Source organism: Helianthus annuus, chromosome 4 (assembly GCF_002127325.2).
Source record: "Helianthus annuus cultivar XRQ/B chromosome 4, HanXRQr2.0-SUNRISE, whole genome shotgun sequence".
Classification (NCBI taxonomy): Eukaryota; Viridiplantae; Streptophyta; class Magnoliopsida; order Asterales; family Asteraceae; genus Helianthus; species Helianthus annuus.
In genome coordinates, this window is record NC_035436.2 from 135,047,850 (window position 1) to 135,073,725 (window position 25,876).

Sequence of the window (25,876 nt, forward strand, 5' to 3'; positions counted from 1 at the left end):
GATAAACAGTCAATAACACAAAATTTTTGATAATTATGTAATCCCTCAACATAAATTGGGAGTTTAATGTCCCCCAGGGTGTTCTTGGTTTCGCCACTAAATCCCACGAGCACGGAGGATCTTGGTATGATATCTGATTCAGGGATACCCATTTTCTTTAGAACATCCAGTTGGATAATGTTCACTGAGCTTCCTCCGTCAATAAGGATCCTGCGGATAAAATGGTTAGAAATAAAAAGAGTAATAACTAAACCATCGTGATGAGGATCCTGGATGTCAACACGATCATCCTCATCAAAGATTATGACTTTTCCTTCAGAGACACTTGATGTTCGAACATGTCTTTCTCCATTATCCATTTTAGCTTCCTTTGCATGCCTTTTAGCTGCTGAGAAAGATGTACCAAAGTTGTCTGATCCACCAGAAATAAAGTTTATCACTTGTGCATCTGCCGGAGGGGCTGGAGCTTTCTCAGGGATCCTTTCAGGATCCTGAGTCCTTGACTTTTTTCTACCCAGCAATTCTTTTAAATGCCCCTTGCTCAATAAGTATCCAATTTCCTTTCTCAATGCAATGCATTCCTCTGTTAAATGTCCAAAATCCTCATGGTATGCACACCACTTTGATTTGTCTTTGGTTGCAGCCGGTCTGTCATTTTTTCTAGGCCATCTGGCTTTATCTCCTAGATTCTGCATCGCAAGGATTAGTTCATTGTTATCAACGGAAAAACAATATTCAGAAATTGGAGGATAATCCTCATCGTCATCTTCTTGATCAACAGCATGCACGTTCTGGTTATCGGATCTGTTATAGGATTTGAATTTGTTGTTCTTGAACGAGGATCCTTGCTTTTCTTGTTTTGAGGATCTTGCTAATCTCTCCTGGATCCTTTTGTCATCCTCTAACTGGATGAACCTGAGTGCCCGGGTTCTTACCTCATCTAGGTTCCTGCATGGTGTCATAACAAGATCATCATAGAACAATGAATCCCTAAGCAATCCCATTTTGAAGGCCTCAACAGCCGTGGCTATATCCAAGTTGGGAATGTCTAAGGATTCTTTACTAAATTTGGTTATGTAATCCCTTAATGATTCATTATGACCCTGGGTTATCCTATATAGATCACTAGTTAACCGTTCAAATTTTCTACTACAAGAAAACTGATTATTGAATAAATTAACTAGATTAGCAAACGAGGTAATAGAGTAAGGGGGAAGACTTAGCAGCCATTTGAGAGCTGATCCAGTAAGTGTGGATCCAAATCCCTTGCATAGGCATGCTTCCTTTAACCTTTCTGGAATTGGATTGATCTCCATCCTTTCCGTGTATTGTGCTATGTGTTCCTCAGGATCCGTCGAACCATCATACAGCTTCATAGTTGGAACATGGAATCTTTTGGGTATCTTTGCATCACAAATTGGTGGTGCAAAACGAGATATCCCGTGGCTTCCATCTGCAATCTCCGGGATGGGTTTGACCACTCCTGGAACACTTGATATCATATCCTTCAGTTTTTGCAACTCTCTGGCCATGGCATGGTTGATACCTGTATCCTGCATGAATCCATGGTTAGTTGTAAGAGAATTACTAAAAGTGTTACCTCCCATCGGGTTTAAAGTAGGAGCAGTGGATGTAAATCCATATTGCTGGGACTCTGGAATTATGGAGGGACCAGTTGAAGCAATGGTCTGCATCGGAATAAAATCTCCCTGATGGACATCTGAACTTCCTATTTGCAAACTCCTCAAGGATCCTGGCATCTGGAAGGGTCCCTGAAACTGGGATGATCCTGGAACAAAGGAGGATCCTAGAACCTGGGAAGATCCTGGAACGAAGGAGGATCCTTGAACCTGGGATGATCCTGGAACAAAGGAGGATCCTTGAACCTGGGATGATCCTGGAACATAGGAGCATCCTTGAACCTGGGATGATCCTGGAACAAAGGAGGATCCTTGAACCTGGGATGATCCTGGAACAAAGGAGGATCCTTGAACCTGGGATGATCCTGGAACAAAGGAGGATCCTTGAACCTGCTGCGCTCCTGAGTAGGCTCCTGAATTCATGAAGGATCCCATATGCTGAGGATAGGATCCTGCTGGCTGGAAATATGAATCTGATGCCTGAGTCACTATTGCTGAACCGTAGTGCACTCCTTTTGGTCCACCCACATATTGAACATCTGGAGCCTCTGTTGGCTGAGAAGTAATCACAGGAGTGTCAAAATTCAAAGATCTGGGCACCAGTGGGGAATGATCCTCTGCCGCTTTCTTCTGTTTCTTGAGATCTCCGATTTCTTTGAGGATCCTATCATTGGTCTTATCCTGTTGCTGTATATGTTCCTTCATCTGCAAAATCAAAGTAAACATGTCACTAGTAGTGGGAGTGTAAGGAGCTGAAGAAGTTGGAGGTTTAGAGAAAATGGGAGTTGGTTTCTTCTCAGCATTTTTCTGAGATCCAGCAGGTGGTGGAGGCAAAGGTGGAATGCCCTGAGACGAATTGACCGCAGACATTGCAGTAGAGGTGTTCTTCAATGATGAAGCCATATATTCGTATGCAATGAACCGGAATGATCACCAACAGAAATACTTTCTTAGAGATGAAGCACCAATTGCCCCACGGTGGGCTCCAAACGGCTTTGGTTAAAAATCTAATAAGGATAATGCAACCAAACTCTTAGTTACGGGGTATGATGCTTGAAATGAAGAACAATAGTAAGGATCACTTCAATGCAAATTGCACAAACAACACACGGATTTATACGAGGAAAAAGCCCTTGATCTTTAGAAGATCTCCGGCATAAAAAACCTTGGGTGATGGAAACTACAGATCACCAAGCTCAAATAAATCAATAAAAGTTTAGAACTTCGGATTGTGATGAGCTAAGTACAAGGATCACTATGGTTATTCGTGTGAAAGTGTGAGAATTGTTAAGTGTTTAATGAAAGCTTTGAGACTGCAATTGCACGAGAGTGTGTGTGTAACTGAATATGGCTAAGTGTTCTAAATTTAGCTCGTCACCCCTTTGAAAATGAAAGCTAACTAAGCTAACTAATTGTCCGACTTTTGTGCCATGCTCCCACGTTCTCCACAACGTCCATTTCTATTCAAATGTGTGCGAAATACCCGTGGAATATTCCATAGTAACGTTGCCAAGACCAAGTCAAGCTCAATACTCCTGCAAAACAATAGTAAACACAAACAGCCAATCGTTAGTATGAGGATCCTTAGGGTGATCCATGATCCTGATCCTGAAGCTCTTCTGAGGATCACTATCTGTCACAGAAGTAAGGATCATTATTAGGATAGCAAATAAGGATCACTAATTGTTAGAAAATCCTCCCCTAACACCTGGTAAAATTGAGAATCTTTCTGCAATCCTATCTTGAAAGCCTGCACAGCTGTTGCAACATCAAGATGCGGGATATCTAAGGATTCACGGCTAAACTTGTTCACATAATCTCTCAGGGATTCCTGAGGTCCTTGAGTTATCCTGTAGAGATCACTGGTTAGTTTTTCAAAACTTCGACTGCAAGAAAATAGACTATTAAATAAATTCACTAAATGAGCAAATGATGTAATTGAGTGAGGGGGAACGTTTAAGAGCCATTTTAAGGCTGATCATGTTAAGGTAGAACCAAAACCCTTGCATAGGCATACTTCCTTGAGATCCGGAGGGATATGGTTGATTTCCATCCTTTCTCTATACTGGGAAATATGCTCTTCAGGATCCGTAGTTCCGTCATAGAGCTTCATGTTAGGGGTCTGAAATCTTTTTGGGATTTCAGCATCACAAATAGGATATGCAAATCAGGATATCCTGTGGCTGTCTTGGGATACTTCTGGAATTGGCTGGACCACCCCAGGTATACTGGATATCATTTCCTTCAATTTCTGAAGCTCCCTAGAAAATGCTGATGTTATACCGGCATCCTACAAAGATCCAATACCATTAGTAGCAAGAGTATTATTATTATTAGATACGTTAGCAGTCTGAGGATTCTGGCCATATCCTGAAGCATATCCCGAGCTTCTCACAGTTGACACCCTAACTGAAGAGGGTATCTCAGGAGTATGATTCTGAGAATGGCTAGGCACAATATTCCCCTTGTTATCCTCAGTGTATACTTCAGAACTAAAGTTCAAGGCTCTGGGTTGCAAGTGAGTGACAGCATCCTCAGCGGGCCTGCTTGAGCTGGATTTCAAGAGTTGTATCTCTCTCATCAGCATTTAGCTGGTCTCCTGCTGTTGCCTCATCTGTTCCTGGACACTACCAAACAAAGTTAGAATTTCTTCATTAGAGGCGAAAACAGGAGCAGACCCCTGAATGTTGCGAGCGGGGATAACATCTCGAGCCACATGAATTTCAGTTCCTTGTGAAGAGGCTTGCGTTCTCGGAGGAGGTGGTGGAAGTACCGAACCAATTGTTGTAGAGGTTGTAGAAGACACGGTGGAAGAGCTCATGTTTGATCTCAAGGCCATTGAAAATAGGGTAGCAAAAAGTTTTGAAAGTAGAAAACCAAGTAATGATTTTGCAAAAGTTTTTAGTAGAAATAGCACCACTTGCCCCACGGTTGGCGCCAAATTGTTTTGGTAAAAATTATCGAAGCAATTAAGTGATCAAATTAGTTAAGTGAGGTAGTGTGCTAAGAATGTGTATTGAAAGTATGATAATTAAGTTGTTTGCAAAAACAGTTTTCAGGATACAACTCAGGATATCGAGCTGTATCTACAATCAAACAATGAGCAAAAATGTAAAGGGTGACACGGGATGTACGAGGAAAGCCCTTGATCAATCTAGATCGCCGGCACAAAACCTCGGGAGCTGACAATCGCAACTGCCTTGTTCTTCTTATTACTTCAAATGTCAGGATACAGTGCAGGATATGATGCGGATCAACTAAGTGTTACAATGCATTTCGAATACAAGTGTAAGTGTGTTGTGAGTGTTGCAGCTAGAGAGAAAGAGAGTTCGAGAGATTGTGTGTGTTCTTATCTGATCCGATCACTCCTATTAATAGTAAAATGAAACTAACTAACTAGCCTATAAATCCGGGATAAATGGAATATTCCCTTTATGAACGTTGTAGTCCACGTCTTCCGACTTCAACATCAATAATTCAACAGATTTGCCCGAGTCTCAAGGAGAAGAAGTCCACTTGAACGTTATAGACTTGTTCCAATAATCTGCACGTGAATTAATTAGTTACTACCAGGATACTGTATCAGGATGTTACCAATATCCTGACCCGGTATCCTGATCGCAACAAAAGAAACATAATCAGTATATTGTTCAGGATACATAAGCAGAAAACCAGCCATAACAGTAACTATGTAAATAACATTTAAGAAAAGAAAACACTGACATTTGCGCGATGCGACGGGAGTGGCGATTTACAATAGGATACACGTTTACCATTAGTTTATCAGTCGTTTCGTGATATTACGGTATTGGTCTAGTACCAATAGTCAGTATAGAAATCCAAAAAAAAAAAAAAACAAAATAGCATGGAAAAGTTTAAAATACATGAATCTCGTGTCACTATGGTCAAACTTTTGCTACTATGGGGCTAGCCTAACCTAGGGAGCGAATTCATTTGGATTGATCAATATAAAGAGGAGTTACAGATAATAAAAATATGGTCAATGCTAATACTATTGGAATTCAAAATGCATGTAATACTTTTCGTCAAAAGGCTATTTTTCTGAAAATGGTTGGTTAAAATGGGTAGAGAAGTGATTTTCCGTTTTTTCCTTTCAAGTGACCGACCTTAGGAAGGCAATGGTAATTGTTTTTTACTCCAACTATAAGGGCCATTTACATATAATGCGTATATAAATCAAAATATATTTTTATAACTTCATAAACAATAAATAGTTTAGTTTATTGTTGTCATCAAGAGGGTTTTTGAACACCACCTTTTTGTGCAATTTTTTCTAATAAAGGAGGATTAAGAGTTCATGGTTTTTACATGTTGGCAATACTACTGAGCGCTTCTATGGTTGGATTAGTGGTAATAGTTACGGTGGCTATAGATCCCTGCCATAATGACCCTACCTTAAATTTAAATTTAATATCAGCATTAGTGAGATTATTTTAACTATTGTTTTAGACAAATCTTGATACCACAGAACCATCATAGATGTGATGGTAATTATCACCACCTGTGACTTTGAAAAGCGTTGTGTATCAATAGAAGACACAATTTCATCCCATAATAAGGCCAACAAAGTTGCCATACCAAAGGTCATCCGTGATAAATGAAGTTGCCCTTTCAAGTGTACCAAAATATAACCCAGGTCCAAGTGTAGGTAATGCAGTTAGTGTTGCCTACTTTGACAGAAGAATCACAAAAAAACAAAGTTAGTGGAAAGTGTTTCAGCCAAACGACTTTTTTGACAAACATCAGTCTGCATAAAACTGCATATAACTGGTAAATTGATCTCACTTCAATTGTATATTTGTTTGGATGTAGAACACACATTGAATTAAGAATGACTAAGCAAAACTCAAGAATGCTTTAAAAGAGATACTAAAAAAAGAGCTTACCCAATTTCATAAATCACCAAGGGACCAGAAGCACAAATTCTACAACATTAAGCTAAAAAATAACCAAAATCCTAAACATCTAGAGATCCTAGAAATGACAAGAGCACTCCCATCACCTAAAAAACCAATAAAAACCCTTACTACAATTATTTAAAAATTTAGAAAAAGCAAAAAATATGTATAATGAACATATGAAAGCACACATACTTGGCATCATCTCAAAACTAATGCCTTCCGCTTGGGGTTGTTCTTTTAAGCATACCTTCATCTTTCCAACTAAACTCCTTGGAAATTTTTTTATTTTGAACCTAATATGTTGAACAAAGCCATAAATGTAAATCAACAAATTTTATATTGCAAATATGAAATCAAACATAAAAGAACTTCTCTTGTTAAATCAATGTTTGTTCTCTAAAATGATGTATTAGCAACTCCACTAATAATCACCATAGCTATATTCGCAATCGGACCGGAAATCCATACCTCAACAGATGAGCAGCAACAAATCGAAGAATCGGACAATGGTGACAGTAGAACACGAAAGCTTGCGGTTGCCGTGGACACCAAAATGAATCACCCCATTTGCAGATCAAGAATCAAAGAAATTGGATTTCAAATGAACAAATTGATTTTGGTACTTAGGTTATGAATTGAACTAACCTTAGTGCAAATAGAATGTCTGGTGGTTGAGGGCGGGTTCAGTGTTCAAGTTGGACCTAAGAGTGTCGACTCCCCAGGATGACAACCCTTTGGTCAGAAGTTATATCTGAACAACAATAGGCATGTACCGAAATCTGTCAATCTCCATTTGTTTCGTGTAGAAAGAGGTTATGTGACAGCATTTTGTGTCAAGTAAACGTGACCCGATTTTTTTCCCGCCTAAACCTAGCTAGGAAGCATTAGAGGATTAAAGTTTGTTTTTAATAATCCTAAACAAATCTAAAGCAATTCATATCTCAAAATAAGACAATATTCAAACAAAATCGAGCCTATAAAAACTCTAAAATGAACAAAAATAAAAGACTGAAATGAAGACTAAAGAAGTTTATTATGAGCAACAGCCTGGCAAAGCTTAAGCTCTTCATCATAGAATAACACACGGTTGGAATGATTTGCATAACGTTTTCGATATTAAAGACGGAACAATGTAGCTAGGGTGAAACGCCGATTCTTGAAACAAAACTGGTGCAATTTGACGCATTTCTGTTAGCTTAATGCGGGACGGAGGACGGGGTCCATGCCTTGGTGCTTTTGGAGTGATGGGTAGTTTGAAATCTTTGCTTTTACCCTCTCCCTTCATGTTAAACATTTAATATAACGCCGTTAGATCATTAAACAACATGATAATTTTCCAAAAGAAATAATAAAATTCTTATGCTAACCTCACAAAAGGCCATTGTTCGGTAGGTTGTGGCGTTGCTGTGCACGATATTTCTTGTCGAGACCGATCTGGCGTAGTGTAGTTGAAATAGAACTGGTGAGCTATCACAACCTGAAGCATGGATATTCAAACCAACTTTTGAAACTTTTCTTATATGTAACTGATTAACCTTTGGTGACACGTAAGAAACAAAAATGAATTCGAGATTAAGACAAAACTCACAGCTTTTCTGACTCTCTCAAAGACATGGAAAACTACTCAATGATGATCATGGTGTAGGTGGCAAAGTATCTTGACCTTGAATCACAAGTTACAGAAAAATGAGTCATGTTTACCGATCAATAGTAAATAGATATGAAATGTGGATTACCAGCAACTCCCTTGGAAGTGATTCAACTCTGGACTCATAATCGGATCGATCCACTTTAGGAAATGGATCACGTGGTGTCTTAGGTGTTCTTTGTAAATTATTCTCCTTGTGCACATCAAGTTTAAATGCATTGTTTGTATTTTGAACAACAAATAGGGGGTGAATGTTAGGAAACTTTATTATATTTGTTGTTGAAAATTGTTCAGGTTACTTAGAATTAATTCCGTCAACATGAACCGACCGATTAACCGTCCCAGAAGCACTAAAGCTTTCATAAGAAAAAAAAATATTTCAATATGAAAAGTTTACATCAGAAAAGAAAATGAAACTTTTCTTATGAAAAAGCTTACATAAGAAAAGAAAAAGAATATCTCAAATATGAAGCTTTCATTAGAAACCCAAAAGGAACAAGTTGGTGACAAAAATAAGATAAGCCACATTAAATAATGGATGGGCACACATACCAATATCCTATCAAACAATCACATTTGAGATAGGCACATGGAAATCTCTATAAATACATAATTCCTTCGTAGGAATTATGCGTGTCTTGTAAGGTAAATTTTTCTTATAGAGTTTTTGTGTGAGTTTACGCCCTGGTTTGGCCCAGGGGGTGACATTCAAGATTCAAGTTTATTCTCAGATCGACTCCTTCTTCTTTGTTTGATTCCGCCAAACAAAGATTAATTCTTATGTTCATAGAACGATACATTTATTTTATAAGAGTTAATCATTGAAGAAATCTCACTGTCTCTATTTTTATTCTTTGAATGTTTAGATACTTCATAAACACCCGTCTCTACGAGCCAAGAAAGTTGAATCATTCGAACAGGATCGTAAAAGGGGACCAACAAGTCTCCAACGCATATTTGATCAGAAAGAATTAAATATGTGGCAACGACGATGGATCAAGTTACTGAACGATTACGACTGCAAGATAAAGTATCACTTGGGCAAGGCGAACGTTGTGGCGGACGCCTTGAGCCACAAAGAACATGCGAAACCTCTAAGGGTGCGAGCCTTAGAAATGACCATACAAACTAACTTTACTTCTCAGATTCATAGATTCATGAGGCTCAGCATGAAGCACTTAAACCAGAGAATATTCAAGCCGAATCATTACGAGGAATGGATATTGATTATATCTTTAAACATGGGTTTAAAAACATAGAACCCTAGTCATGTTTATTCAATCATGATCTAGGTATAGATACCAAGTTAGAGATACTTACTTGGAGGGATGATTATCTTTGAGGATAAAGACGAAGCCATGATTCCCTTTTTGGTACCTTGTGTTGATGGATCACACTAGAGAAAATTTTGTATTGGTGTTCTAACAGAGTTTTTTTATCACCACTTATCATCAATATATAATGGATCAATGAATAATGGTCATGAATAGTGATCCGTTTTAAAAAACTCTATGTATTCTCTGTCAATGGTACCTAAAGGGAAATTATAATTGCCCCTTGAACTAATCAATATTTACAATTACTACCATCAAGTAATTGTCAGGGACTAGTTATGTCATATTGGTAATGTTACAAAATGATCTGTAAGGCCACATCAACGGGTTATTTCTAACATTCTCCCACTTGGCCGAATGATCATTTGTGATAAGTATGAGTAAGTTTGGCCAAGTTTAAACATTAATCAATGTTTCAAATTGAAATTGCAACAGAAAAATATAGTCATTGAGTTATTGTCAACTCAAGACCCCCATTAATCACGTCACAACCCCAAATCAAAACATACGTAAATTTAAGACCAAAATGACTGAGGTAAGCCCTTTGAAATTAATTTGTATAATTCTTGTCTATACGTCATCAGGTGCACATACGTATTTATAGACAAACAAATTGTGTAATTGAGGAAAAATAATAACTAATTATTCATATGTACGATATGCTATTATGTAAGGCCTTTAGTAAAGCCCGTCTTTATTATGAGCTCTTAAAAAGACTTTGGGTATAGACCTTAGTTTTCGGATCCGCAAGCATATCCTGAATGTAAATGTATTCGATACAAGTATTTAGGTTCCTCTTCTTGTTCATAAACGAACAATAATTTTGTATCGAAGTTTAATGCAGCACCTCTCGAACTGTTACTGTTCGAGGAAATAAGGTAGCTGACTTTTCACAGTAAGTCTTCAATATAGTATTTATATGGAATTAATAAGTTTATGAGTCCACTGATAAAATTTCAACAACATTTAGTGACAACTGCGTTGTTAATTAACAACATATTATGTCATTATAATTTAGGTTGTTGTTCACAGTTTCTCATGACTCCTCCATGAGATAGATTTGTCCGGAGACATAAGGATTACCCCAAATTGACTTTTAGTTTCTTTTGAACATCATAAAATCAAGGTAAGAATAATCAACCTCTTCTTATAGTCTTTCTCATTTCTTAAAGATATTGTAAGATGCTTCATAATAATCTAGAGTGATCTAATGTTCATCAATGTGAGCAATATCTAAACGAGCATAGACTCGAACCTTCATAAGGCTTCTAATTAATGAAGCATAAGGAAGTAATCCCATTTATCATTATATCCTCTTAATGAGAGAAATATTGTTTGTTACATATGTAAGGACCCACATTAGCTTATGGCACGAAACTAATGCCCCAATGGGTCTATCTCGGTATATTTTTGTGACAACTGTCAAATTTGCATGCATCCATACAATTATTAAATGATGATTAGTGCTTAATGACTGTGCCGATTTACAATTTATGACTTGAATTACTTTCTGTTTACCGCAGTATACTTACATGTGCATCATATATTGCAAACGACACATTATTGACTGCATGCAAACATATTGACATAAATGATGCACAAAGCACAGTTAGCACAGTTAACAGACAAACCTGGAAAATGCGGACGGAGTTTAGTACATAGACAGACGTTGTTTTGAGACCCAGTGAGAGCCAGAAACTAAGTATTACACTAGTGTAGAGTGTACGGAAGTAAGGACCACAAAACTGCTTCACTAGGTGATAGTTTAAGTGCCGGGAAGTGCCCAAAACCCACATAAAGTGCAGAATTCTGCATAAATCAGCAAAATTCAGCATTTTACAAACTAGTAACATGCAAAAATATGGTAAAATGGTCCTGAATGCTTTCCTAAGTGTCGGGAATTAAAAGTGTCAAAAAAGGGTACATAAAGATCACTAAACGGAGTAATTTGACACTTTAACGAACCGGTATCTAACCGAATAACCGGACACTACCTGAAACACCAAAATTATACAAGAAGCATTGTTTTAATGTTTTTGAGCTAGTTATGACCCCCGAGCACCCTAACACACTATATGATGCATGATACACATAAACACTAAACATTATACTTGGATTTCAACCATTATGCTTAACTTATCATTCAAACTAACCAAATACCCCCCCCCCCTCATGTTCACGGCCACAAGGTGTGGCCCCACCCCAAGATTTGCCTAATCTTCCCTTGATTTTATTTGATCTTCCTTGGATTGCTTAAGATCTTGTAGTGTACTTATTAGACACATTAACTTTTGGGTAAAACTATAAGATGGTTTATAAGAAGATAAGTGCTCATTCATTACCTCACTTCACAACACCACACATCTCTTCTTCTTCCTCCCTCACCTCACGGCCACATACAACCTCCACAACACCACCATTTTCAAGTCATGTTCATCCATTCTATGGTGTACACAAGGTGTAAGGAGCCAAGTTAGGAAGCTTGGAGCTTTCGGAAGTTGAAGGACCCTCACCGATTGCTTTTATACACTTCAATTCTACACTTGATCGTCCTTAGCCATGAGCTAGTTGTAAGATCTTCTACTCTTCATTTTACTTCTATTCTAAGTGGATAAAAGACATTACATAAGGTTAAACATGAAGAACACTAAAGAACATAATCATGAAACATGAACATAAGCTTGAAATTATAAGAAAACTTAAGGAAATCATGTTGTTTAGTGTTGTTATGATACTTGATGATTGGTGGGTTGTGTAAATAATGTAGATCATCATATGATCTTGCTAGATGATTATTAAAAACATAATCTAGCAAGATGAGAGAATGAAAATGTTAGAGATTTATAAATCATTCCCAAGAAAGACATGAACTTGAAAAGATATATTGTTTTTAATGCGGGTTGGTGTGTATATGGAATTAAGTATATTTTAAGCCCTTTTTACACGTTAGTCAAGTTTTAAATTTATAAAACACGATATTTTACTAACACCAAACACACACATGGGCAAGTGCACCCATCGTGAGCGTAGTATAGTGTTGGCAAGATACCGAGGTCGTCCAAGGACACAAGAGCTTTTAGTACCGGTTTATTATCAACGTCTAATCAAATCAAAATTTTAGAAACAAGTTTTAAACTAGAAAAATAAAAACTAACTAAAATGCTGAAAAATAAAATAAAAATAAAAACAGATAGACAAGACGAATCACTTGGCTCCGACGCGTGTATAGTGTAACCTTTGATTATTTCCGCACTTTTGCACTTTTTAAGAGATTATCTTAGTTATTGTAGTAGGCCCCTCTTTTGAAGGTGACGTTACCCTCAACCTAGTAGTTTGAGTCAACAAGGATACAATCCTAAAGGGTTGGATTATTGAAAGATAATTAATTAAGTTATTAATGCATATTGTGGTAGGCCCCTCTTTGAAGGTGACGTTACCCTCGGCTAAGTAGTCTGAGTCAGCAGGGATACAGTCCTAAGTAGCCGGGTTAAAATATTAATAGTAGTTTAACTTATGAGGGGATCAAAGAGTTTGGACCCCCGCCATCCAATACGGGTGGGTATTGAAGGAGGTCCTACTAAATTTGACATAGGTCCTTTGCAGGATCTATACACTGAACAATGGCAAGACTCTTACCAAACTGTTCTCTTAACCCCCGACCAGGTAGCCAACATAGCTCCATATAGACCGTGGAGATATGAATGGTGAAAATCTTTTATTTTATATAGACAGTAAAATAATGCCAAGACACCACGGACAAACGATAAGGAAGAATCACCTTCAACATAAGAAACTAGTTATTAAAGTCATTAATACATAACCAAGTAAAAAGTGCGAAAAGATTAAAAATAAAAAGTATTACACTAGACACTTGTCTTCACCAAGTGATGTAAGAGACTTAGGCAAACATGGTCTTTGATTGTCAAGAACTATTATGATCAATCTTGGATCCCGAGACGACTCACACACTCTATGATGGACAATGGATGATGGTGGTGGATGATGGTGTTGTGATGGTGGTGGGTGAAGTGTGAGAGAGGTGGTGTGCCAAGGGATGAGTTTCAAGTGATCCAAGCACTCCTATTTATAGGCTGAACAGAGGCTCGGGCGCGGCCCCGTGTCCGTTGGGCACCGCCCCATGTCCATCCTCCTCTCTTTCTTCATTAATTGCAGTTTGTCTGCATTAGTTGACCACGCCCCCGTGTCTGCTGAGCACAACCCCGTGTGCAGAAGCATATCTGTACTATCAAAATTTGCCTGGATTCTGCGAATCTTATAGTTGACCACGGCCCCGTGTCCGCTGAGCACGACCCCGTGGTGGGCGATGGAAGCTTCTACAACTTTGTCTTTTCTGCTGACACTTGGGCACGCCCCCGTGCACACTGAGCACGGGGCGTGTTCAGCCTTCTGTTGTCACACCCTCAAAATCCACGCGCGGAGTATTACCGCGAGGCGTGTGATGACCAGGATCTTAGCCACTAATTATTTTGAACGGATTAGTTATGGTTATAAACATTAGCGTAATTAGTGACCTAATTTAATTTTTTCAAAACAGAGTTTAAGTTCACAGCGGAAAGGGGAAGAAAACTTATCATAATTGAAACCGCAAGTTTATTAACATGTTACTTACGAACCACACACTCCATCCGATTGCAACGTCCGTCCAAAGCTGTATCGAGCAACCTGCAAAGCATGCAGTGGAGTGTCAACATAATGTTGGCGAGTTCACGTGTTTGCAGTTTTCCAGTTTTAATCCCAAAAACTTGTTTTAACCAGTCAATTTACTCGTTTATACATGCCATGGGGAGCTACCCCAAAAGTTAGCGACTAAACTGTTTTTCCAATACCGAACACTAGGTAACCGTTGCGTTTCCGCAGGATGCCCCGATGTCAATGTTCTATCATCATTGACGGATGCCTGAGTACATTAGTTCACGCCCGATCCCATACGCGGGCACGGTGTGAGGCTGGTAAAACCTAAATAGCGCTATCAACTAATAACCCGTTCGCCTGGCCCCGGCGACTAATCGGTATTATGTAGTAGGGACTTGAGTGATAGAGTTTCGTTTAGTGCCGTTTGTTGCAATCCGTATAAACAGTAATTAACTAAAGGTTCCCAATAACAAGGGAAGAAAAGTAAGTTGTATCCCTCACCGGGGATATTGTTGTTACCCGTATCCCACACAAGGAGATAGAAATACCGCATCCCTCACAAGGAGATAGTAAGCAATTCCAACCCAGGAAAAGTTGTTTCGTTCCGTTTCCCAACCACCGGGAACGCATGCTTTAAGTAAAAAGTAGTGAACTCACCTTTGCTTTGCTCGGTAGTCAATTTACTTGTGTTACGTTGGTCAACCATACCCTATTATGGTCATTAAATATTTATTAGGTTCTTATGCAAGTAGTGCCATGTAGTCACGTACAGTCCTACACGTATCTAACACGTAGCACGTAAATCATACTAGCGTATACGTTATTGGGCCTATACTAGCATATAAACAGTTAAACAGTAACCGTTAAACAGCAACAATGATACACAGTCCATAACAGCAGTTTGTGCAGCTCAATAACTAAGTGAAGTAGTCCAGTCGAAACCGTGTGGTCTCGACTCGAGACTATGAGGTCTCGAGTCGCAACCACCGGACTCGAAGTCGCAACAGCTGGTCTCGATTTGTGAACATTTGAGTCGCAACCGGAGGGGTCTCGAGTCAGGTCTCGAGTCAAGATCAGGAGATCTCGAGTCGCAACCTACCCGGTCTCGAGTCTCCTGTTGCTTTCCCGTTTTCGAGTGGTCTCTGAGAGGTCTCGAGTCGTAACCATAAGGTCTCGACTCGCAACTATGCAAATGTTTCTAGAATCCTCCGAATGGTACTACCCAATCAGGTTTCATCAGCACGTACTATCCAATGAATTTTTATTAACATGTTCCATATGCTGTACATTCCTAAATTCAGATCCAACCATCATATTTCAAATATTTCTATCATCAAACAAATATTTTATCATGCTCATATTTCAAAACGGATCTACTCCAATCATCTTCTTCATTTTATTTGTCCAAATCAATCTAATCTAAATAATTCTAACTGATTTCTTAACACCCAAACAGTTCACACAGATAAACACTCGAACAAAACCATCAGTTAGATATCACCACCACCAATTACCTCCAAACTCAATATTAAATTACCCAAATCACGTATGTAGCATTTTATAAATAAAGTCATATCATCATCGTAAGTATCAGTCGAATACACATTACTTCAGTGAACATTTCAACACAGTTTATAGTTTAATATCTTCAAACAACTCCCACCTCTAAACGAACAGTCAATAAATAATTGTGCAATTCATGTATACTACTGATATTAACTACCACATACTACAGATATAATTAAAAATCACCTAGGACTTCAAATAAACATACTACTGGCCATGAATCACAAATATACAAAACAATTTCATAGATTTATAATAAACCGAGGCTCAGCACAACAAACTTTCGCATACCGATCTCATGTATATGTATCAGTTAGCTCACAATGTATAACCAAGATTCATAATTCAACACCAATACAATTAGTTTTGCACAACCGGAAACTGACCGAATATATCACGAGACCAAAGGGGTGAGTTCTACTGCCATCGCTTTCTGTTCTGAGCTGTTATCCGCACCACCGCCACTATAAGGTCCTTCCGACGTCCGGTGGCGAACGCCGCCGTCGACCACCGCCATCAATGGTACCTAAAGGGAAATCATAATTGCCCCTTGAACTAATCAATATTTACAATTACTACCATCAAGTAATTGTCAGGGACTAGTTATGTCATATTGGTAATGTTACAAAATGATCTGTAAGGCCACATCAACGGATTATTTCTAACATTCTCCCACTTGGCCGAATGATCATTTGTGATAAGTATGAGTAAGTTTGGCCGAGTTTAAACATTAATCAATGTTTCAAATTGAAATTGCAACAGAAAAATATAGTCATTGAGTTATTGTCAACTCAAGACCCCCATTAATCACGTTACAACCCCAAATCAAAACATACGTAAATTTAAGACCAAAATGACTGAGGTAAGCCCTTTGAAATTAATTTGTATAATTCTTGTCTATACGTCATCAGGTGCACATACGTATTTATAGACAAACAAATTGTGTAATTGAGGAAAAATAATAACTAATTATTCATATGTACGATATGCTATTATGTAAGGCCTTTAGTAAAGCCCGTCTTTATTATGAGCTCTTAAAAAGACTTTGGGTATAGACCTTAGTTTTCGGATCCGCAAGCATATCCTGAATGTAAATGTATTCGATACAAGTATTTAGGTTCCTCTTCTTGTTCATAAACGAACAATAATTTTGTATCGAAGTTTAATGCAGCACCTCTCGAACTGTTACTGTTCGAGGAAATAAGGTAGCTGACTTTTCACAGTAAGTCTTCAATATAGTATTTATATGGAATTAATAAGTTTATGAGTCCACTGATAAAATTTCAACAACATTTAGTGACAACTGCGTTGTTAATTAACAACATATTATGTCATTATAATTTAGGTTGTTGTTCACAGTTTCTCATGACTCCTCCATGAGATAGATTTGTCCGGAGACATAAGGATTACCCCAAATTGACTTTTAGTTTCTTTTGAACATCATAAAATCAAGGTAAGAATAATCAACCTCTTCTTATAGTCTTTCTCATTTCTTAAAGATATTGTAAGATGCTTCATAATAATCTAGAGTGATCTAATGTTCATCAATGTGAGCAATATCTAAACGAGCATAGACTCGAACCTTCATAAGGCTTCTAATTAATGAAGCATAAGGAAGTAATCCCATTTATCATTATATCCTCTTAATGAGAGAAATATTGTTTGTTACATATGTAAGGACCCACATTAGCTTATGGCACGAAACTAATGCCCCAATGGGTCTATCTCGGTATATTTTTGTGACAACTGTCAAATTTGCATGCATCCATACAATTATTAAATGATGATTAGTGCTTAATGACTGTGCCGATTTACAATTTATGACTTGAATTGCTTTCTATTTACCGCAGTATACTTACATGTGCATCATATATTGCAAACGACACATTATTGACTGCATGCAAACATATTGACATAAATGATGCACAAAGCACAGTTAGCACAGTTAACAAACAAACCTGGAAAATGCGGACGGAGTTTAGTACATAGACAGACGTTGTTTTGAGACCCAGTGAGAGCCAGAAACTAAGTATTACACTAGTGTAGAGTGTACGGAAGTAAGGACCACAAAACTGCTTCACTAGGTGATAGTTTAAGTGCCGGGAAGTGCCCAAAACCCACATAAAGTGCAGAATTCTGCATAAATCAGCAAAATTCAGCATTTTACAAACTAGTAACATGCAAAAATATGGTAAAATGGTCCTGAATGCTTTCCTAAGTGTCGGGAATTAAAAGTGTCAAAAAAGGGTACATAAAGATCACTAAACGGAGTAATTTGACACTTTAACGAACCGGTATCTAACCGAATAACCGGACACTACCTGAAACACCAAAATTATACAAGAAGCATTGTTTTAATGTTTTTGAGCTAGTTATGACCCCCGAGCACCCTAACACACTATATGATGCATGATACACATAAACACTAAACATTATACTTGGATTTCAACCATTATGCTTAACTTATCATTCAAACTAACCAAATACCCCCCCCCCCTCATGTTCACGGCCACAAGGTGTGGCCCCACCCCAAGATTTGCCTAATCTTCCCTTGATTTTATTTGATCTTCCTTGGATTGCTTAAGATCTTGTAGTGTACTTATTAGACACATTAACTTTTGGGTAAAACTATAAGATGGTTTATAAGAAGATAAGTGCTCATTCATTACCTCACTTCACAACACCACACATCTCTTCTTCTTCCTCCCTCACCTCACGGCCACATACAACCTCCACAACACCACCATTTTCAAGTCATGTTCATCCATTCTATGGTGTACACAAGGTGTAAGGAGCCAAGTTAGGAAGCTTGGAGCTTTCGGAAGTTGAAGGACCCTCACCGATTGCTTTTATACACTTCAATTCTACACTTGATCGTCCTTAGCCATGAGCTAGTTGTAAGATCTTCTACTCTTCATTTTACTTCTATTCTAAGTGGATAAAAGACATTACATAAGGTTAAACATGAAGAACACTAAAGAACATAATCATGAAACATGAACATAAGCTTGAAATTATAAGAAAACTTAAGGAAATCATGTTGTTTAGTGTTGTTATGATACTTGATGATTGGTGGGTTGTGTAAATAATGTAGATCATCATATGATCTTGCTAGATGATTATTAAAAACATAATCTAGCAAGATGAGAGAATGAAAATGTTAGAGATTTATAAATCATTCCCAAGAAAGACATGAACTTGAAAAGATATATTGTTTTTGATGCGGGTTGGTGTGTATATGGAATTAAGTATATTTTAAGCCCTTTTTACACGTTAGTCAAGTTTTAAATTTATAAAACACGATATTTTACTAACACCAAACACACACATGGGCAAGTGCACCCATCGTGAGCGTAGTATAGTGTTGGCAAGATACCGAGGTCGTCCAAGGACACAAGAGCTTTTAGTACCGGTTTATTATCAACGTCTAATCAAATCAAAATTTTAGAAACAAGTTTTAAACTAGAAAAATAAAAACTAACTAAAATGCTGAAAAATAAAATAAAAATAAAAACAGATAGACAAGACGAATCACTTGGCTCCGACGCGTGTATAGTGTAACCTTTGATTATTTCCGCACTTTTGCACTTTTTAAGAGATTATCTTAGTTATTGTAGTAGGCCCCTCTTTTGAAGGTGACGTTACCCTCAACCTAGTAGTTTGAGTCAGCAAGGATACAATCCTAAAGGGTTGGATTATTGAAAGATAATTAATTAAGTTATTAATGCATATTGTGGTAGGCCCCTCTTTGAAGGTGACGTTACCCTCGGCTAAGTAGTCTGAGTCAGCAGGGATACAGTCCTAAGTAGCCGGGTTAAAATATTAATAGTAGTTTAACTTATGAGGGGATCAAAGAGTTTGGACCCCCGCCATCCAATACGGGTGGGTATTGAAGGAGGTCCTACTAAATTTGACATAGGTCCTTTGCAGGATCTATACACTGAACAATGGCAAGACTCTTACCAAACTGTTCTCTTAACCCCCGACCAGGTAGCCAACATAGCTCCATATAGACCGTGGTGATATGAATGGTGAAAATCTTTTATTTTATATAGACAGTAAAATAATGCCAAGACACCACGGACAAACGATAAGGAAGAATCACCTTCAACATAAGAAACTAGTTATTAAAGTCATTAATACATAACCAAGTAAAAAGTGCGAAAAGATTAAAAATAAAAAGTATTACACTAGACACTTGTCTTCACCAAGTGATGTAAGAGACTTAGGCAAACATGGTCTTTGATTGTCAAGAACTATTATGATCAATCTTGGATCCCGAGACGACTCACACACTCTATGATGGACAATGGATGATGGTGGTGGATGATGGTGTTGTGATGGTGGTGGGTGAAGTGTGAGAGAGGTGGTGTGCCAAGGGATGAGTTTCAAGTGATCCAAGCACTCCTATTTATAGGCTGAACAGAGGCTCGGGCGCGGCCCCGTGTCCGTTGGGCACCGCCCCATGTCCATCCTCCTCTCTTTCTTCATTAATTGCAGTTTGTCTGCATTAGTTGACCACGCCCCCGTGTCTGCTGAGCACAACCCCGTGTGTAGAAGCATATCTGTACTATCAAAATTTGCCTGGATTCTGCGAATCTTATAGTTGACCACGGCCCCGTGTCCGCTGAGCACGACCCCGTGGTGGGCGATGGAAGCTTCTACAACTTTGTCTTTTCTGCTGACACTTGGGCACGCCCCCGTGCTCACTGAGCACGGGGCGTGTTCAGCCTTCTGTTGTCACACCCTCAAAATCCACGCGCGGAGTATTACCGCGAGGCGTGTGACGACCAGGATCTTAGCCACTAATTATTTTGAACGGATTAGTTATGGTTATAAACATTAGCGTTATTAGTGACCTAATTTAATTTTTTCAAAACAGAGTTTAAGTTCACAGCGGAAAGGGGAAGAAAACTTATCATAATTGAAACCGCAAGTTTATTAACATGTTACTTACGAACCACGCACTCCATCCGATTGCAACGTCCGTCCAAAGCTGTATCGAGCAACCTGCAAAGCATGCAGTGGAGTGTCAACATAATGTTGGCGAGTTCACGTGTTTGCAGTTTTCCAGTTTTAATCCCAAAAACTTGTTTTAACCAGTCAATTTACTCGTTTATACATGCCATGGGGAGCTACCCCAAAAGTTAGCGACTAAACTGTTTTTCCAATACCGAACACTAGGTAACCGTTGCGTTTCCGCAGGATGCCCCGATGTCAATGTTCTATCATCATTGACGGATGCCTGAGTACATTAGTTCACGCCCGATCCCATACGCGGGCACGGTGTGAGGCTGGTAAAACCTAAATAGCGCTATCAACTAATAACCCGTTCGCCTGGCCCCGGCGACTAATCGGTATTATGTAGTAGGGACTTGAGTGATAGAGTTTCGTTTAGTGCCGTTTGTTGCAATCCGTATAAACAGTAATTAACTAAAGGTTCCCAATAACAAGGGAAGAAAAGTAAGTTGTATCCCTCACCGGGGATATTGTTGTTACCCGTATCCCACACAAGGAGATAGAAATACCGCATCCCTCACAAGGAGATAGTAAGCAATTCCAACCCAGGAAAAGTTGTTTCGTTCCGTTTCCCAACCACCGGGAACGCATGCTTTAAGTAAAAAGTAGTGAACTCACCTTTGCTTTGCTCGGTAGTCAATTTACTTGTGTTACGTTGGTCAACCATACCCTATTATGGTCATTAAATATTTATTAGGTTCTTATGCAAGTAGTGCCATGTAGTCACGTACAGTCCTACACGTATCTAACACGTAGCACGTAAATCATACTAGCGTATACGTTATTGGGCCTATACTAGCATATAAACAGTTAAACAGTAACCGTTAAACAGCAACAATGATACACAGTCCATAACAGCAGTTTGTGCAGCTCAATAACTAAGTGAAGTAGTCCAGTCGAAACCGTGTGGTCTCGACTCGAGACTATGAGGTCTCGAGTCGCAACCACCGGACTCGAAGTCGCAACAGCTGGTCTCGATTTGTGAACATTTGAGTCGCAACCGGAGGGGTCTCGAGTCAGGTCTCGAGTCAAGATCAGGAGATCTCGACTCGCAACCTACCCGGTCTCGAGTCTCCTGTTGCTTTCCCGGTTTCGAGTGGTCTCTGAGAGGTCTCGAGTCGTAACCATAAGGTCTCGACTCGCAACTATGCAAATGTTTCTAGAATCCTCCGAATGGTACTACCCAATCAGGTTTCATCAGCACGTACTATCCAATGAATTTTTATTAACATGTTCCATATGCTGTACACTCCTAAATTCAGATCCAACCATCATATTTCAAATATTTCTATCATCAAACAAATATTTTATCATGCTCATATTTCAAAACGGATCTACTCCAATCATCTTCTTCATTTTATTTGTCCAAATCAATCTAATCTAAATAATTCTAACTGATTTCTTAACACCCAAACAGTTCACACAGATAAACACTCGAACAAAACCATCAGTTAGATATCACCACCACCAATTACCTCCAAACTCAATATTAAATTACCCAAATCACGTATGTAGCATTTTATAAATAAAGTCATATCATCATCGTAAGTATCAGTCGAATACACATTACTTCAGTGAACATTTCAACACAGTTTATAGTTTAATATCTTCAAACAACTCCCACCTCTAAACGAACAGTCAATAAATAATTGTGCAATTCATGTATACTACTGATATTAACTACCACATACTACAGATATAATTAAAAATCACCTAGGACTTCAAATAAACATACTACTGGCCATGAATCACAAATATACAAAACAATTTCATAGATTTATAATAAACCGAGGCTCAGCACAACAAACTTTCGCATACCGATCTCATGTATATGTATCAGTTAGCTCACAATGTATAACCAAGATTCATAATTCAACACCAATACAATTAGTTTTGCACAACCGGAAACTGACCGAATATATCACGAGACCAAAGGGGTGAGTTCCACTGCCATCACTTTCTGTTCTGAGCTGTTATCCGCACCACCGCCACTATAAGGTCCTTCCGACGTGGCTCCGGTGGCGAACGCCGCCATCGACCACCGCCATCAACATCGTCATCATCAGCAACAAGTGGCCGTCCTCATCATCGACAACCGTACATAATCGTTCCCGTCCTTGCTGCTGTCGCCGACTGGTTGCGCCGCCGCTCGCAGCGGTTCTGTTTCCATCAAGATCTCTCTCTCTTTCACCTCCGACTCTCTCTCTCTCTCTCTCTCGCTTTCTCTCTAGAGATGCAGATTAAGAGGGGGGTGTGTGTGTGTGTTACAGGGACAAGAAAGGAATGGAGAAGAACTTATGAGGGAATCAGGTGTAGCTGGCCGGAAAATGGCGTCGGTGGAGTCGCCGGAGAACAGCTCCGACCGCCGGAATAGGGAGGAGATGGGGAGTATTTGTCGGCTGCTTTAGGTACTTTAGGGTTTTGTGTTTTTGAAGAAAATGAAGGGGGAGAGGATTAAGTGTGTATAAATAGGTAGGGTTTGGGTTTAGGGAGTGGGCTTGGGCTTAGCCCGAGTGTGCGAGTTCATCTAACAACTACGTGTCTCAACCTACTGGCCCGGTTTATCTGTAAGATAACTGTAAATAAAATAGATAGCCGGACAACCCTCTCATCGCGGATTATTATTATGTAATTACATAATAATAATTATTATTATAATAATAATAATAATAAGGATAATATTAATAATAAAATAAATAAGTGTGCGTATTACTAAAATGCCCTTCTCTTGACAACGAGAGTACGGGTTGTCACATTCTCCCCATGTTACTGGAATTTCGTCCTCGAAATTTAAGCTAAGGTCGTACGGTGCGCTCTATATGCAAACATAGATTCCATTACTATACGTAGATACAAGCATTTTCACAAAGTCCACCAAAATGAACATGCAAGTCACATAGCACATAAAATCACATAGTACGAAAAGTCACGTAGCATAAGACCCACAGAGTTTGTACGTATTTCACATAGTACGGATTTTCACAATCTTAGCTATAACATCCAAGAAGCGTACAGGAAAACCCAAAGTGTCACATTATTCCCAAGTTCAAGAAATTTCGTCCCGAAATTTAGCGCGCAGCCACTGGCAAGCTAGTGTGATTAAACGTTTTCGTGGGGTGTCACATCATCCCCATGTTGGCTGGAAATTCCTTCCCGAAATTCAGTTGTAGCTTCAGTGCTAGAAGTTATGTTCGTAAACAACTGGGGATACATGCGCATCAGCTGGTTTTCCCGTTCCCAGGTAAACTCTGGGCCACTGTGTGAGTTCCAACGAACTCGGTCTGTTGGTTACACTACACTCGAGGGTTTTGATTTCCTGATCCTCGATCTCAATTGGTTTCTCAATGAAGCGTAGTTTGTTGCTGATCACGGGTTCCTAAAAGGAACAACAAATGTTTCATCTGACAGACACTTCTTCAGATTAGGCACGCGAAAGACGTTGTGTACCGCATTCAGCTCTTCAAGCAGGTTTAGTCTATAACAACCTTACCGATCCTCTCGGTAAATTTTGAACGGCCAAACATATCACGGATTAAGTTTGCCCTGTTTGTCAAAACGTACCACACCCTTCCAGGGTGAAACTTTAAGTAGAACCCAGTCTCCGACTCGGAGTTCTAGAGGTTTCCTATGCTTATCCGCGTAGCCTTTCTGACGGTCTGGAGCTGCCGCCATGCGTTGTCTGCCCTGGGCAATCCTGCCCGTTGTGTCAAGTGCAAGTTTTGGGCCGGAAATTTGGCTTCCGCCCAACATAGGGGTGACCGGCATCTGCGTCTGTGCAATGCCTCAACCTGTGTTGCCTGAATGCTAGTGCGATAGCAATTGTTGGAAGAGATTTCTACATAAGGGAGGTGTCCCTCGTATCCATGGTCAATACACATGTTCTCAACATGCCTTTGAATGTTTGGATGGTGCGTTTGGCCCGACCATCAGGTTGCGGGCGATAAATGGTGCTCATGCCTAACAGTGAGCCAAAGGTCTTTGTGCGCAGCCTGCGACGAATCGGATGCAAAATGTGTGTTTCGGTCAAAAGCGATAGAAGTCGGCACTCTGTGCCCAACATCTACTTCCATCAAGTAGATGGTTGCAAGTTCGAGAACTTGTTAGTTTCTTTGGTCACGTGCTGTTACTAGCAGACATTTCATCAATGCCTTGGACATGATAGAATAGGATATAAGCACCTCATAGATCATCTTCTAGTCGCTGGAGTTGCGGATATTTGAGCTTCTCTCAAATGCTAGGTGATGCTCTTTCGAGTTTAATCCCTGGTGGGTTGCGTAAACGGTCGAGGAAAGCGGGCTTTGCGACGTTAAAAGTCGCGCGTTGGAAACTTAGCGCAAGACGGTTTGAGTCGTAGAAGTACCAGGGTAAAGCGGAGGAGTCGTTCGGACTACCTCGGGTTTTCGGAGTAGGTTCAGATGTCGTCGAAAGAAACAAGCATTGAATTTTGACAAGATGGAATAAATTCGAGTGTCGTAACTAGGTGTTGACCGAATCGAGTCCGACGAACAGTGCTTGTGATACCTTTAACCTCCAAGGTATCCTTGACTCGTTGCTCCAACGAGTAATCGTTCGTAAAAAGTATTTCATCCGACAGAGATTTGCGAATAATAAAATAAGATAAGGATTGTAAGATTAGTGAAACATTACATCATGAATCACGAAAATGTGAGAGGGGAAAACGAAATCAAGGCGTTCACTTGAGACAAGGTGCAACGGTCTTGGGATTGACAGTAAGGGTTCATCTGTTGCCATTGCAGCCACTGATCGTACACAAGTTGTATGCGGTTAGAATAAAGAACGTTGCTTGCCTGATGAGGGGTGTTACGTCGAAGTGGTTAGCACAATAAGAAGTAGCTAGAGAGGGATGACCGTTGCGCAGATTTGTAGGTTTCAGGTTCTACTGAGACGTCCGCCAGGATGTGGTTTCTCAGGTCGGTAGAAAATCAAGTTCGAGTGAGTTGTTCTAAGTCGAGCGAACGAGTTTAAAGTAGCGCTTGCGTCGGGGGGGGGGTTTCGATGTGAAACTGCGAAAACGGGTTTTCGAGAAAGCACGATTGAAGTAACACGTTGTTAAATTTCAAGGGCTAAAAAGTT

At 39.3% G+C, this 25,876-nt stretch overlaps 1 pseudogene; it reads right to left on the reverse strand.

The window, feature by feature from the left end:
* Positions 1-7,582: 7,582 nt before the first annotated feature.
* On the reverse strand, positions 7,583-16,280 carry LOC110933721 (annotated as a pseudogene).
* Positions 16,281-25,876: the final 9,596 nt, after the last annotated feature.